We start from the raw sequence: 11027 nt of genomic DNA on the forward strand, positions 1-11027 counted from the left end.
ATGAAAATATAAAGTAATACATTTTATAAATGTAAAGAAACAATAATCAAAGACTGCAAAGGAGAGTAAATAAGTAAATAAGTAAAGTATTGACAAAGAAGAAAAACGGGGATAAAAGTCACTCCCTCTCTTCACTTGTAATTGTTGACGTTAACATATCAAGAAATAAAAAATTCTTCTTCTAATTTTACCCTTCACATTAATTACCCATTTTAAAATTATTTTCTGAGGCTATTGAGACTATACACCACTAAATATGGATATTATGATAAAATATATACTTCAATTATTAATTCTCAAAGAACGTAAAAAGTCAAAAGTGAACAAGTTATGTGTAGGAGAATTAAAATAACCTTTGGTGCAAATTTGCATTGCTATTGCTCGTCCTCTCTTCAGGTTTAAAGTATTGACAAAGAAGGAAAACGGGAATAAAAGTCACTCCCTCTGTCTACTTTTACTTGTCGACGTTAACATATCAAGAGAAAGAAACCAATATGGTAATTATTAATTAGTACAAAATTCAACTATGTTAATTGTGTATAAAGATAACGACTACGCATATATTATAGGCGTACATATTTGTATACATGTCATCCTTTTTCTTGTATTCCTTTATTTATCATGGGGACCATCAAGCTAGGCAACGCAATAAGAGTGGGGAGAAACATGCAGAAGGGGTTGGCCATTAATTTCAATGGAATTAATGAGTGAATATTTATGTGTTCTTATTATTAATTTTACCCTTCACATTAATTACTCATTTTCAAATTATTTTCGAAGGCTATTGAGATTTACACCAATAAATACGAATATTATGGTAAAATATATAATCTCTCTGTCTCATATTACTTGTCACTCTCCCTTTTGCACGCCCCTTAAGAAATCAGAAATAAAAGATGTATTTTACTATCTTACCTTTATCTCTCTCCAATAAGTACATTCTAATCAAAATTGACTATTTTGAAGAACATTTATTACTAAGGGTAACATGGGAAAGATTTAATTAGTTTTATCTTGTAATTTTATCTTGGTTTTGTAAATGAACAAGTAATTTGGACATATGTTTTTAGTAATGTGGTCAAGTAATATGAGACGGAGAGGATAAGATGTGAAAGATTTAATTAATTTTATCTTGGTTCTGTAAATGAACAAGTAATTTGGACATATATTTTTAGTAATGTTGAGTATTTCATTTATGAACAAGTAAAAGTGCACGGAGAAAATAAATATGTGTCGGAGAATTAAAATTGAATAACATACTTGTATACATGAGCAGAGAATAAATACAGTACTATGACATATGTTCACGTGGGATAAAAAAGTAGTTTAGTAATGTGGCCAAGTAATATGGGATGGAGGGAGTACTTCATTTATTAATTCTTAAAGAACTTGAAAAGTCAAAAGTCAACAAGTATAAGTGCACGGAGGAAATAAATGTGTCGGAGAATTAAATTTGAAGTGCATACATGTATACATGAGAAGAGATAAATATTCAGTACTATGACGTATGACCACGTGGGATAAAAAAGTAGTTGATTAAAATGTACAATTTATATAGCTTGTGGTACAAATTTCTATTGCTGTGTTAGTCCTCTCTTCACACTTATATATATTAGAAATAGAAAAGAAGAAAAATATAGAATAGAAAACTAGACATATATATTTTTAGTAATGTGGCCAAGTAATATGGACGAAGGGAGTATTTCATTTTTATTAATTCTTAAAGAACGTGAAAAGTCAAGTATAGTAATGTTGCCAAGTAATATGGGAAGAAGAGAGTACTTTATTTATTAATTCTTAAAGAACGTGAACAGTCAAGTAATGTGGCCAAGAAATATGGGACGGAGGGAGTACTTCATTTATTAATTCTTAAATAACGTGAAAAGTCAAAAGTGAACAAGTAAAAGTGCACGGAGAAAATAAATGTGTCGGATAATTAAAATTGAAGTGCACATGTGTATACATGAGAAGAGAATAAATATTCAGTACTATGGAATATATCCACGTGGAATTTATTAATTCATAAAGAACGTGAAAAGTCAAAAGTGAACAAGTAAAAGTGCACGAAGAAAATAAATATGTGTCGGAGAATTAAAATTGAAGTGCACACGTGTATACATGAGAAGAGAATAAATATTCAGTATTATGGAACATATCCACGTGGGATTTATTAATTCTTAAAGAACGTGAAAAGTCAAAAGTGAACAAGTAAAAGTGCACAGAGGAAATAAATTTGTGCAGGAGAATTAAAATTGAACTGCATATGTCTATACATGAGAAGAGAATAAATATTCAGCAAGAACGCGAAAAGTCAAAAGTGAACAAGTAAAAGTGCACGGAGGAAATAAATGTGTCGGAGAATTAAAATTGAAGTGCATACGTCTATACATGAGAAGAGAATAAATATTAAGTACTATGACATATGTCCACGTGGGATATAAAAATAGTTGGATAAAGTGTACAAGTTATATAGCTTATGAATGTGGCCAAGTAATATGGACGAAGGGAGTACTTCATTTTTATTAATTCTTAAATAACGTGAAAAGTCAAGTATAGTAATGTGGCCAAGTAATATGGGAAGAAGAGAGTACTTCATTTATTAATTCTTAATGAACCTAAAAAGTCAAGTAATGTAGCCAAGAAATATGGGACGGAGGGAGTACTTCATTTATTAATTCTTAAATAACGTGAAAAGTCAAAAGTGAACAAGTAAAAGTGCACGGAGAAAATAAATGTGTCGGATAATTAAAATTGAAGTGCATACATGTATACATGAGAAGAAAATAAATATTCAGCAAGAACGTGAAAAGTCAAAAGTGAACAAGTAAAAGTGCACGGAGAAAATAAATATGTGGCGGAGAATTAAAATTGAAGTGCACACGTGTATACATGAGAGGAGAACAAATATTCAGTACTATGGCATATATCCACGTGGGATTTATTAATTCTTAAAGAACGTGAAAAGTCAAAAGTGAACAAGTAAAAGTGCACGGAGGATTTTTTTTTTTCCAAAGAAAACAACTACCATGATATTAGTTGTGAATTTATTGATAAAAAGAGTCTGTACAGAGAAATAAAATAAAATAAGGCCAAAAGTGCCTATGAAGTGAAATAAACAACCAAAGCATTAATCTAGTCTAGCTTTAAGCTTGTCCAAATTTCTAGTTTGATTTCACTCAAGCAACCTCAAAGCTCTCACCAGGTGCTATGAAATCATAACCAACGGAAGAATCCTTCAAACTTGAACTTGTGCATGTTGTGACTTGATTATACTCAACTGCTCATTCTGCTGTAGTGAAAAACTTCGTGTTCATGGAATCTTTACAACTCAAATGGCATCTTGCATTTTGTCAATGTTTACTAGCCTTTTTGTAGAATAGTTTAACATATTCATCCCTTTTGGTTTAGTAGTTATAGACCTGGAAGCTCCAACCCATCTATGTTGTTGTATCTACTTTGTGTTTAGCACCTCAAAAAGTCGGAGCTCTCAGCAAACAACGGCTTGAATCAAAGATGGCATCTTTCATTTTGTCAATGTTTACTAGCCTTTTTGCATTGTACTTCCCCGGCCTATTCCTTCTCTTCCACTGGTAACTCCATGAAGTTTTCAAAGCATAATGTACACTCGTAAAACTAAAGATATGGTTAGCTAGAAAGTATCCCCATTCTTGCCATCCTTTGGCCGGTTTCCTTCCCTCATTACATGCCCAATCTGGATTACTCCTTTCCTTCTCCATTTAATAATGTAGTAAATCTCCAAACTTATAGAACATGGCACATCCCATTCACCTTCCACCATCTTCACTAAGCTCACAGAATTAGACTCAAAATAAAGAGGCAATAGCTGGTTAGTTACACAATAAACCAACCCATCATACATTGCCTTAGCTTCTGTAACTAGACATGTATATGCTTTGTATCCCTACTCTCCTTGTCTTTTAAGCATATATAAAATCTCCCAGAATGTCTCTAACACAAAAGGCTGTTGAGCTGGGGCCAGGATTTCCTTTAGATGCTCCATCACTATTACACTTGTACCAACCCTGTGGGGAACTAGACCAGTGCACCAGTATATAGCTGATCTGTGGCTTGTAGCTTTCTAAGTACTTAACCAGATGAGGCCAAGAGCCTGGAATATCTTTCATCCAGGGATATTTGAGTTTTGCCAGCTGCAAAAGATTCATGTTGATATCATAGAATACCTTAGCCTTGGACATTGTACCCCCATGCACTACTGTATTCCTTCTCTTCCAAAGCTGCCATAGTATGATATTTAGTGTTGCCTGATACAGAGGTTTCAACTTAGCTGAGCATTTGGAATCCCACCATTTTCACTGCATGTTTCACCTACGCAAAAGGTCCTTGAATACCAATATTAGATTGTGCATCCGTAAAAACTTTCCACAAACTAATCATAGCTGTGATATTTTAATAAAGGTTGAAGTATTATTGGGCTAGACATATTGCATAGTCTCCTGTTAGGAGTATATGTTCCAAGGTTTCTTGTTGTGCTTGTGAGCAACACCTACAAATAGAAACTATGGATATCCCCATTCTTGCAAGAACATCATCCACTGGCAGCTTCTGTTTCCATACTCCCCACAAAAGAAATGCAATCTTGAACTGCAACCCTTTGGTCCACATCCGATGATAAAACCAGCTTACCTCCTTTTTTTGCCTGATCTTTTCCCAAGCACTTGAAACTGTGAATTTACCATTTGCATTAAGCATCCACCAAGCCTTATCTATAGATTGATCAATTGTATCTCTGACCTACACTGAATGAATGCTATGTGTGATATGTTCTACTAAATCCTCTCACAGTATTATTATGATTCGGACTTATAGAAGCTTTGTACGGAGATTCCACTGTCCATTTATCATTATGTCTTCCACATCCTGAATGGTTTCATCAATAGGAAAGTTTGTAGGCATCAAATCAGCTATTGGACCTAGCTTTGTCCAATTATCATACCAGAAGTTAGCTGATCCATTTCTTGTCTCCCGCCATATATCCTTTTCAATCACATCTCTAGCTTCTAACATCTTTTTCCATAATTGTGAGCCACCTCTCCACTGAACTAGAGTTGGAATCTTCCTCTTATAATACTTATTCCACATATAGATAGACCACAATGTGCATGTGGTCCTAAACCTCCACCATAACTTAGCAAAAAAGAGCACCAGAGCTATTAAATAAGGATCTAAACCCCAGGCCTCCTTCATTCTTTGGCACACACACTTTTAACCAAGCTGACCAATGTCTACTTTTCCTTCTTCTTTATTGCTCCAGAAAAATCTTGCAAAGATTTTGTGTAACTCATTCAAAGTATATTTAGTAGGTGCCATGGCTGATAACAGATATAGAGGCATACTTTGAAGTACACTAGTGATTAAGACTGCCTTACCACCAAAAGAAAGGAGCTTGCCCTTCCAATTCTGCAGCTTGTTTTTAACCTTCTTGATCAACTCATTAAAGTACACCTTCTTCTTTCTAGTATGGAATATTGGACAGCCTAAGTACATAAATGGGAAGACTAAATGGGAAGACTCCTCATGACACAAAGCACAGAGGAAATAAATTTGTGTAGGAGAATTAAAATTGAACTGCATATGTCTATACATGAGAAAAGAATAAAAATTCAGCAAGACTACGAAAAGTCAAAAGTGAACAAGTAAAAGTGCACGGAGGAAATAAATGTGTCGGAGAATTAAAATTGAAGTGCATACGTCTATACATGAGAAGGGAATAAATATTAAGTACTATGACATATGTCCACGTGAGATATAAAAATAGTTGAATAAAGTGTACAAGTTATATAGCTTATGGTACAAGCATTCATTGTGGGTACAATTTGTAAAGCTTATGGTACAAGCTGGAGGAGTTGTGTTCGTCCTCCCACCATGCTTATATATAATAATAAAGCATACTACTAGCAATAAGTCTCCTCAAACTCTATCTAAATATACATAAAATGGAAGCCAAATTTTCATGGCTAAATACATATGATTAAAGAAACTTTTATTTGGGATGAAGACGTACAAAATAAAACTACGTCTACATAGAAATTGAAATAAAAATAGAAAATGATCAGCGAAAGCAAATTCAATAATATATACATTTTTCTAGTTTGCTTTCATCATTATGAAGGGCCAAAACTACAAAATACTAATAACTATAGCTAGCCCTTCCAAATTATTCTCCTTGGAAATATGTGGATGCCATTTCTCTAATCAAATTACAAGAGCTTCCAAGCTTTTCCACCTTCCATATTGAATTTCTTCAGTCTTCCAAAAAACATGACAATAATGATAACAATTTTACCTTCATCACTCCATTTCCCTACAAATCCATACGATTTATTCTTACAAGTTGGGTCTGGATTAATCATCCTATAACAACTATATCCTGTTGTGAAACCAACATTTCCATATGCACTACAAAAAAAATCAAGAAAAAGTTCAAATAAGGAATTATTTCACAACCTTGAAATAGACATATAAAAAATTGAGAAAGAGATATTTGTCGAATACCTTACGACTTCAAGAGTGATATGCAGCACATTAAAGTTGAGTGGATCATCCTTCATCCTTTTCCTTTCTGTGATGCAAATAAGAACAATGAACAAGAATAGGTAACAAAGTTGGGAAAATACGAGATTTTCTACAACTTTTCCTCTTCCTTGTTTTTCCCCTACAGGCTCTTCTGGATTCTCTACAACACCTTTAACTGGTATAAATGATGTATATGGAGGAAGATACCTGAAAGCAATGAAAATAAATAATTATACGTATTTTTCATCTTGTTATCCCTTAATTCAATATATATTTCAACCAACAGTATGCTATTTTTTCTACTTACATAGGGGATTAGGAAAAAGGAAAGGGTAACAAATTGAAACCACACCTATTGTGTAAGAGGTTAAAACCAAGCTACTTCAGTTTTTGAAAGATTTGCAAAGAACTTTTAATATCATAATAATATTTAGACACTGTGTGAAAGGCTCTAATTAAGTTAAAACTCATACGTTTAAAATATCAAAAAAAAACAAATACTTAAGATACTAATGTGTCATATAATGAGATTAAAATAGTTGGGGGTTTTTCGTTTGTGTGTTTTTGATTTCTTTATCTGGGTTGAACGTCAAATTACGACTTACTAATCGTTTCTTATTAGATCAAACATATATTTTCTTAAAGATCAGACATGCACCACTTACCATCGAAAAAAGAAAGAATATTCTTGCTTATATGCATGGATACGCAATTCGACGGACCATAGAACATGCATTGTAAATTGCACATGAACCTAAGGTTTCTAGTAAGTATAAGTTCATGCCATGAAGCAATGCTTTCAAATAGTAATATATTAATCATACCTTGGATCGAAGATGATTGGATACATATGCATATGGCAGTTTCTTTCGTGTAATTAATTACACATATGCATATTTCTTGCATGTTTAAGCTATCATCTTGAAAAGTAAAATCTATTTCTTGAAAGAAGAAATTTCTATGGCTTATTTTAGACATAAATTTTAAAAGCTTTTATTGATCTATGCGTGCCCAGTCAAACACATTCACATAAAATAGAGACAAAAGGAATACTAACTGAAAAATATAGGAGAAATATAGTGAGAGTAGAAAAACAAGAAGAATAGATTAACTTACATCATTACTATGAACACCACTAAAATAGCTGGGGCAATAGTTGAGATATCAACAATGGTTTCCCTGTGTGTCTTGCATTCACAACTTGAAACAATGATCCCACAACTTTCTGGTAACTATTTAGTCCATTGAGAACAGAAGAGTTCCATTCCAAAGAGCAAAATAAGATGACTTGCACCACAATGAAACCAAACACTGTAACAACTAATAATTTTGAATTTTGGCTAGGAAGCAAGTGGAGATGTCCTATTTCTCTTGAACGTTTCAACAAATATTTAGCTTCTCTTTTCTTAAAGAATTTCCCCAAGAACCAAATAGAAAGTCTCAAACATGTTGGATACAATGTGTTACCAAAAAGGACTTGAGGTATTAGAATCAAAAGAAGGCCTGAATTCTTGCTAAATACCATCATGTTTTCGTTTGTCGGAACAAAACCACAGCTAGCAAAGGTTGAAACAATTGTGAAAATCGCGAAAGTGAAGGTATTTAGCCCCTTGTTTCTTAGTACATCTTTTGCACTTGAAACACAGGCTAAGTACACTAGAACTGATGATGCACCAATAATATGGATGGCTAAAAGATATACTAACGTTACAACCCCTAGGAATTTAATACATTGGTACTTGAGATTTTGTGTATCTGATGACACAAAATCATCTTGAAATTCATCTTTTTCCGATGAGTCGGGTTTTCGGGAATCTGGTATTACCACAATGTCCAACTCAATATCCTCAATAAAATTCGAGTTTCTCGGAGAAGAAGAAGTAGTATTACTAAGTACTGACTCAATTTTGCTATCTTTTCTCCATGGTTTGAACTTAGGTCTAATTAAATAAAGTCCAACTATGGAAATAAACACCTCACCACCTACAAACATTAAAAATGTTATAAGAATAAGTTGTGAATTGGAAAAGACTTCCATTTCAACAGTGGACATGCTTGAGACTGTTACAGCAGAAGCAGAAGTGAAATACAAGTCTAATTTCCTAGGTGTAAAATCACTAGTACTACTCCTTGGCTTCAAGATTGTGAGAATCCAAAAACCAAAAATAGAGATGAAGATGAAGTAAAAGAATTGTATAAAAAATTTGTTAACTTTAAAAAGGATGGATTTGTACAAACAAGAAATGAGGAAACATGTTGATCCACACAAACAAGCAAGATATAAAAATATAGAGCTACAAAGATGTTGTAGCTTCTTTCCGAAAGAAAATACGCTATTCATCGTTGAGAAACTACGAGCACCTTTTATTTCTTTTGGATTTCCACAGAATCTTGGATCTAGAGTTGTATGGTATATATATTTATATATAGTACAATATGTTAACACCATATTTAGAGAAGCTTTATGGGTAATAATTAATATCCTTCTACTTTAGTATCTACATTAATAGGAGAATATTATTTTGTAACTTAGTAATATTCTATACGACATTTAATTACTTTCCTTCTAAGTTTAATATCTATAACAATTTTATAACATATATATGTACTTTCCTTTTAGGTTAGAGATCTATAAGAAAAGTACAGCATTTTCTTATTTTATGGGGATATATAAAATAAGCACCAATATTACAAAACATAACGGGAGTTTTTTTTTATTTACGATTACTTTTCTTACAAACCTATACAAAATCAGCCGAAAAGAACGGCCGAAATTATATATAAAAAATATAGGCGCATTGTTCTCAAAAAATTAATAGACTGTTGGGATAAAAAACTTGAAAATTTAATTTGATGTATTCCTCTTTTTTTTTTTTTTTTTTTTTTTTAATTTATTTATTTGTACAGTACTTCTTTTCTTTTTTCCTTTTTAACAAGTAACAAGGTTCCACTGCAATTTTAACATTAGACAGATTATTTTCATATTATTTTATGCATTTTAATTTTTAATATCGTACCTTATTTAATTGGGCCTTATTGTATTTACTCCCACGAAGCATTAGATATATAGAATATTACTACTATCAATCTATCTGTTAATTAAAAAAGAAACGGTCTATTTAAAAAAGGAACAAGAGGAGCTCGTAACAAAAATGGAAAAAGAGAGAAAATCATTATATATATATATATATATGGATGGGATTATGTGTAACTATATGTAACGACCCATTTGGTCGTTTAGCACTTTTAGGCATAATATTCCTAAAACACCCTTTTCGGGGTCAAATCTTGCTGTCTATAGTCTGCGATAACGGGTGATTCGGTTATTTAATTGACGAGTTTTAGTCCTCATTTGACATGCGAGGACGAATGTTCTAAAGGAGGGGAGAATGTCACACTCCATAATAATCCGTGCTACTTGTATTAAAACAAGAAAGAATGAGTTAAGAAGGTTCAAGGAAAGTTAATCGAGTTAGTAAGAATATCGTTATAAATATGGTTGTCTTAAGTATCTCGAGGTGACCTGGTAACCTAAAGGATTTGAAATCGCGTTATGAGTATGTATATGAGGTAATGTGAGTGACCTTTTAAAGTATTTGAGATTATTAGTAATGATATAGAAAATGGACAAAAGATAGGAATATACTTTTTCGATTGGAGTTTCGTCGAAGCTTTGTGAGTTCTACTTATGGTTATTGTGATTCTACGGACCCTTCGAGACATGTATATGAATTGTTATGGAGGTAAATGACTGTGTATATGTATGTATAAGAGGATTAGAAGTTAAACGAAATGAATCGGAACAATTTCAGTAAAATCTCGGACCCGATTTTAGCCTATATTGTAGGAGGCATATATCCTAGTATATGAGGAGTTTTAAGGTGTTTCAAAAGCCTAAAATTAAGTTCATCGAGTCTAGTTTGCAACGCAACAAACAACTCGTCAAAATGATATCGAGGTAAGGAGATATGGATGATTCAAGTCGGGCTGAGTATTAAGACTATCTCAAGATACAAAGTAGAGACTTTAACTTCCGATTTCGTTTGAAGTCACAATTTATCTACAAATTTTGTTTGGTATAGAAACATTAATGGAAATTAGGAACTACTTAATCGTGGTGTTAAGTTAAAATTAGTGGCAACAATGAGCCAATATGAACATTAACATGACATGTCCAAAAGATGACTCAAAGTCATCTTAAATAAGACTACTATGGGAGACATACAAATATACATTTAAATGTGATTCATCCACTACACTTACATTATATTGTGGACAACCAAATTGAAAGAAAGGAGTATGGAATTCAGCCAAGTGACTGAAAATAAGGCATCCATGTGAGGCATGCATTTGAATATTTAAGCATCTACTACTTTATGAAAGTATACATTGTTTTAGGAGGACATAACATGGTGGAGGGATCATTTCACATTAAATATTGCTCATTCATCTTGGCATAATTACAATGGACA

At 32.7% G+C, this 11027-nt stretch overlaps 1 pseudogene; it reads right to left on the minus strand.

Annotated features, from left to right (window-relative positions):
* Positions 1–6040: 6040 nt before the first annotated feature.
* LOC132041042 (sodium transporter HKT1-like) lies at positions 6041–8896 on the minus strand (annotated as a pseudogene).
* Between the last annotated feature and the right edge of the window lie 2131 nt (positions 8897–11027).

The sequence above is a fragment of the Lycium ferocissimum genome, chromosome 12 (genome assembly GCF_029784015.1).
Source record: "Lycium ferocissimum isolate CSIRO_LF1 chromosome 12, AGI_CSIRO_Lferr_CH_V1, whole genome shotgun sequence".
Taxonomy (NCBI): domain Eukaryota; kingdom Viridiplantae; phylum Streptophyta; class Magnoliopsida; order Solanales; family Solanaceae; genus Lycium; species Lycium ferocissimum.